Source organism: Orycteropus afer, unplaced genomic scaffold (genome assembly GCF_000298275.1).
Source record: "Orycteropus afer afer isolate SDZICR_OR568_19922 unplaced genomic scaffold, OryAfe1.0 scaffold00050, whole genome shotgun sequence".
Taxonomy (NCBI): Eukaryota; Metazoa; Chordata; class Mammalia; order Tubulidentata; family Orycteropodidae; genus Orycteropus; species Orycteropus afer.
In genome coordinates, this window is record NW_006921637.1 from 11,071,294 (window position 1) to 11,077,990 (window position 6,697).

Below are 6,697 nucleotides of genomic sequence, written 5' to 3' on the forward strand. Positions count from 1 at the left end.
CCCACTTCACACCCCTCCCACTTCACACCCTGTCCCATCACATACTCACCCTCCCGTCACACACACCCATCCCCCCACACACCCCTTATCACACACACATCCCTTCCCACTCACTCTTCTCATCACACACCCCCTCCCATCACACACCTCTCCCACCACACAACCCCTCCTATCACACACATCCCTGCCATCACACACAGTGCCCTCCCGTCACACACAAACCACCCGTCACACACCCCCTCCCATAACACCCCCCCCATCACACACACCCTCCCACCACACACTCCCTCCATCACACACCCCTACCCATACACACCTCTCCCATTACACACACCCCTCCTATCACAAGCACCCATCCTGCCACAGCCCCCTGCCATCACCAGAACACCCCTCCCAACACACACCCCTCCTGTCACACACAACCTGCTGTCACACACACCCCTCCCATCACACACACATACCTCCCATCACAAATACCCCTCCATCATAGCCCACTCCCATCACACTATTTTGGTAATTTTTAATAATTTTTTTTTTAAGTGTAGAACTCAAACACACCTACTAAAAAAAAAAAAAAAAAAAAACCCTCTAGAAATGGCCTATTTTGAATAGGGAAACTCTGAGCTGGATCTTGACAATGTAACTGATTTGCTAAGTTTTATCAATGCAACCACTATTTACATTGTGTTCAGGGCCTGGGTTGGGCACTATCCTCCAATAGTGAGCAAGACTACGTGCATCCTGCCATTCAAAGCTGAGAGTGTGCATAAATAGGCAGCCATAGTCCTGTAGGGTGCCTGGTAGGAAGGGTGGTGAAATGTGCTGTGGTAGAACAGTGGAAGAGCACCCAGTCCTGACCTGCATGTCAGGAAAGGATAATGTGAACCAGGATAAGAAAGAGGGAAAGAATATGTCAGGAGCAGCAGCATATGTAGAATGGGGTTCAGCTGGGAAAATTGGGGAAACTAAGCACATACACATAGTTCATATGGGACCAAAATAAACCAAAAACCAGTACTGCTGAGTTGATTTTGACTCATGTAATCCCATGTGTGTCAGAGTAAAACTGTGCTCCATAGGGTTTTCAGTGTTGATTTTTCAGAAGTAGATCGATCACCAGGCCTTTCTTCTGAGGCATCTCTGCGTAGATTCAAACTTTCAACCTTTTGAAAGAGAGAGAGATCCAACGGATCTACCAACTCAGATCCATAGTACTAGGGGACACCAAACTCATTTGGCACAACAAAATACATAAAAGTCTTGTTCCTCATCCTGCATTGGTGAGTAGCCCCTAGAGTCTTAAAGGCTTTCAAGTGGCCATCTAAGATGCAGCTAATTGTCTCCTGTTGTTGGAAGCGAAGAAGAATGCAAAAAAGGGGGGTGGGGCATTTGGAAGAAATCAGCCCTAGGACAAGATGGCCCTCGAGACTAGAAGAACTAGATGGTTTCTGGCTACCAATACCAGCCACTCAGGAAAGGATCAAATCTGGAGATCCTGGATAAAGTGGGAGGAAAAACATGGAACAAAATCCAAAAACTCAATAATGACCAGAATTACTAGTCAGATGGAGTCTTGTGAGACCCCCAATACTATGGCCCTGGGATACATTCTGGGCCTGGAATAAAACTCACTCCCAGGGGCTGGCTCTCAGACCAATAGTAAACAAGATGTACATGCAGACCACTCAACCCAGGGTGATGCCCACATACTCTATGGAGATGAATCCTTTGGAGAAGTCAACCACAGGGCACCAGAGGGGCAATATTCGCACAGAGAAAATGCAGGATACACGAGTGCATAACTATGAGGGGCATAGGGGGAGGGCGGGTTACTGGGCAGGGAGGGGAGGAGACTGGGTTAGGGTTGGGGATGATAAATGGGGAGTGAAACTAAATGTACATGTAATATAGAGTATGAAACAAATCTGCTCTGTAAACATGCACCTAAAGCATAATTAAAAAAAAAAAAAAAAAAACTTTCAACCTTTTTGCTAGTAGCCAGGTGCTTAATGATTTATGCTACCCAGGGACTCCAGAATGGAAAGAGGGAGTATATTGGAAAGGAAGAAGTAAGTGAAGGTCAAATTCTGATGGTTTTGGAAGTCACTTTAAGGAATTTGATTGTATGTTATGGGCAACAAGGGACCATTGAACAGAATAAGCAGTAGAGTGAGTGATAAGATATGTTAAAAAGATAAGTAGCAATGTCATGGAAGAAGGGATACTTGATAGAGCTGAGATTCTTAACTTGGAATCTTAGGAGTCATGCCATCTGCAACAGAGAATTACTTTTCAAAAAACAGCTCCTCATAAGGCATTTTTAGGGCAGTGAAACTTTTCTTCATGATAACCATAATGATCGACACATGACATGTTTTTCTCAAAACCCATAGGACTGTACAACAGTAAGAATGAACCCTAATGTAAACTATGGACTTTAGTTAATGCATCAATACTAGATCATTAATCATAAAAAATGTAGTACATGCATGCAAAATGTTAATAGTGGGAATCTACAGAGGATGAAGGGTATATGAGGATATGTATACTTTCTGGACAGTTTCTCATAGGAACTCTGGTGTCACAGTGGTTAAAACATTTGGCTCCTAACCAAAAGGTTGGTGGTTTGAACTCGCCAGCTGCTCCGCAGGAGAAAGAGGAGACAGTCTGCTTTTGCAAAGATTTATAGCCTTGGTGATTCTTTTAAAAACTTGAATTTGAAATACCATTTGAACCAGCAATCCCTTTAGTAGGTATATATCCTAAAAAAGTGAGAGCCACGACAAGAACAGATACATGCACACCCATGTTCATCACAGCACTATTTACAGTAGCAAAAAGATGGAAACAACCTAGATGCCCATTAACAGAAGAATGGATAACCAAACTGTGATACATACACACAGTGGAATACTATGCAACACTGAAGAAGTGTAGAATCTGTAAAACACCGTATAACATGGATGAACTTGGAGGACATTATGCTAAGTGAAATAAGTCAATCACAGAAGGACAAATATTGTATTAGTCCATTATTGTAAATAGTCAAGGAAAGGTTTATATATGAAGGAAATTTTCTTTGTTGGTTATCAGGGGTGGGAGGGGAGGGGAGAGAACACTGCTAGATATGTAGAGACAGATACTGATTTGGGTGAAGGGAAGAGCAATATATCAAATGTGAGTGATCAACACAGTGACATTGAGGAAGAGGAAGACATAGAGGGGTATGTGGGAAGTACAAACAACAAAAATGAACCCTTTTGCACATACAGTACTGCATTCTCAGTGATGGCAGACATTGATCTATGGGTAGATAGATGGGTGGACAGGTTGAACTATTAGGTATGTCTGTGCCGGGTGGGGGGGAGAGTGTGCCCATTGACCATGTATAGGATTGGCAGACAATGTTTCTTTAAGTGTATTTAAGTGTATTTGTAGTACTGTAAGAATTCCCAGGTATATAGTAGAGCTGACAAAGGGCAAGGTTGTAGTCACTTCCTGGCCACAGCCAGCTACCCAGAGGGAACAAGTAGTTGGATCTGTGGGCTAGGGACCATGGTTGCAGGGTACATCAAGCTCAACTGGCATAACATACTACACAAAAACATTGTTCCACAGCCTACTTTGGTGAGTAGCAACTGGGATCTTAAAAGCTTACAAGCAGCCATCTAGATGCAATGATAGGTCTCTCCTCATCCAGAGCAAAGAAGAATGAGGAAAACCAAAGATTCATGGAAGCAATTAGTCCAAGGGACTGGCGCACCATGTGATCCTCAGTCTGTATGACTGTGAGATCAGAAGAATTAGATGGTGCCTGGCTACCACTGTCAACCTCTTGGAGGGGGATCTGTGTAGGAGATCCTGGAAAGAGTGGGAGAACAATGTGTAACAAAACTCAAGACATAAAAAAAAAAGGGACCAAGTTTGCTGGTCTGATAGAGCCAAATGGAACCCCTGAGACTATGGACCCCTAGCTGGCCTTCAGGTCTGGAATTGAACCCAGTCCTGTGGCTTCCAGCCAAACAAAAGACAGGCGTATGAGCTGAACATTAGGTGAATACACTTCATGGAGAGATCAGTCATGGGAGAAAGAAGGTCTGTGTATGCACAGGGTGACATCTCAGGGGGCATAAGTGCATGGGAGGCAAGGACACAGAAAAGGTGGCTTTGGGAAAGAAATGGGAGGAGAGCTGTTGCATTGTGAGAGATTGCTGTTGTTGTTGTGTGCCATCGAGTCGGCCCCGACACATAGTGACCCCTCCTTGGGTTTCCGAGGCAGTATCACTACGGAAATAAGATTGCCCAACCTTCCTTCCAAGGAGTGGCTGGTGGGTTTGAACCGCCAGCCGTCTGGTTAGCAGGCAAATGTCTTAGCCACTATGCTACCAGAGCTCCTGTGAGAGATTGCAGTCAGTGTCATAAGACAAAGTGTATGTGAACTGCTGTATGGAAAATGCATTTGCTCTGTAAACTTTCAAACAGAATAAAAATTTAAATAAAGATTTACAGCTTTGGAAATCCTATGGGGCAGTTCTACTCTGTCTATACTATAGGGTTGCTGTGAGTTGGAATCAACTCGATAGCAATGAATTTAGACAATTTCTCTATAAACTCCTCCGAAAATCAAAGTCTATTTAAAAGAGAAAAATACACACACACACACATACATATATATGTATATGTGTGTGTGTGTGTGTGTGTGTATATATATATATATATATATATATATACACATACACACATACATACATACACCTCCTGGCATGCTGCTGTACTCTGGCAGAGACAGTGCACTCACTTGGGACACCATGTGATTCTTTGGCCAGAACTGCACATCCTAACTGGGCATTGTCAGACCCACTAAGTCATAAAGCCACATGGGCCCACCAGTAACTCATACAAAGATGGAAGTGGTTCTTCCAGGTGAAGCCCAAGCAGGCTGCATGACCAAACAGCCAATACCACCCCTATCATCCAACAATGTTGTGCCAGCATCTCACCCTCAGCCCATACCTCTGCCTGCTGATGGAAGAGGCAAAAGCCTAAGCTTTGTTCATAGATGGATCAGGTGCATGGCTTCAAGCTGAACATAGGTAGCAGCTCTATGATAGTTCCGTTCAGACTGAACTAACTTCTGCCAGCAACAGAGGCCAACACTGAGTCCCTGAAAATGCACCATCCCCTGAGGAGACCGACCAGCTGCCTGGTGGTAAATTGGCTATGCTGGATCCTTTTCACCCTGGAAGGGACAATAAATTATTTGACAGGAATCTATACTTGGCACAGGTTTTCCATTTCTGCTTGCAGGGTCTCAGCCAACACCATTATCCCAAAGGCTTACAGAGTGCTTGATCCACTGTTGTGGGATCCCACAGAACAAGACTGCATCAAACCAAGGGATCTATTTTACAGCAAAGGAGGTACAAGACTGGGAAATGTTCTGGGATCCACATACTATACCATACTGAAACTGTTGATAGTTTATGAGAATAAGGCACCATCCACCAGTGTACAATGTACACTTTCAATCAGTGACATTCATGTGGTGCCATGTCCCAATAAAAAGAATACATGATCCATCTGCTATTACTTGCATTGATTCACTTGGGCAGTTTATGTTTCTTGTCCCCTCAACTACTTCCCTGGGGAAGCCAGGAATGCAGAAAGCATCCCATTGAACCATTAGCTAAGCATTGCCTGAGCAGCAAGAGTCACTATCTCACAGGGACAGTCAGCCTTGAGATCAGGAGGAGACAGGCTTGTTGCACAGTGGAGGCAGTGAGTAATCTGCTTGTCAATTAGGTGATACACTTGGACATCTCTTGGTACTCTCTTTGCTCAATTTTGATGGTAAGTAGACAAGTGCAGCACCTGGATTAAAAAAGACATGGTGACCTGAGGCCTAGACCCCTCAGGTTTGAGTCTTTCTTTATCATATCTAGATTAGCAGAGGCACTAGTGAGGGTGAGGGGAACTTAGAATGAATCCATAGAGGAGATAGACACGAATATCAGTTGTAGTTCCAAGGCCAGTTGAAATGTTAGGGAATATAGTTTGTCCCACTAACCTGCTCTTCTAAGTTTCCCTTGGCCTATCGGGTCACTGGAATTCATAAGAGCCTCTCCCCAAACTTACATGAGACATAGGTCTGCATGGCACAAGGGTGGGCGCTGTGATATACCTCTCAGGTTCCCTTTCAAGGATGAAGGACTTCCCTTAGCTGCTGAGAATACTAAGGCAGACAGCCCTCAGTGGTTAGCCCTCTCCAGGGATTGCCTTAGCCGAAAAAACAAAAACAAACCCTCACCTAAGGTCATGCCCCCTTCCTCATGTGATCTGCAGGCACTGCCTGATTGATGTGAGGTTATAAAAGCCCAGTCCTCTCATCCCAGTTGGGCACAACTCTGGATCGTCATCCCAGTTCCAGAGCTGAGTTGACTGAGTCCTTTGCTGGAACTGCATCACAGCCTGACTTCCTTTACACAAACCTGCTTCCCTCCCTTTGCTTCCCCAGGCTTGCTCCCAAGAGCACTGGGATACCTAACCTGCAGTTTGCCCTACCCAGCTGAGCTCATTCACAGACCTGATACCTGAAAATGGTGGCAGGCATTGGGGTCTATCAGAGGACATATAAGATGACGGCTCTTGGACAAAGGAGTTTCCAGGCCAGACACATCCACTCTTTTTTTTTTTTTTT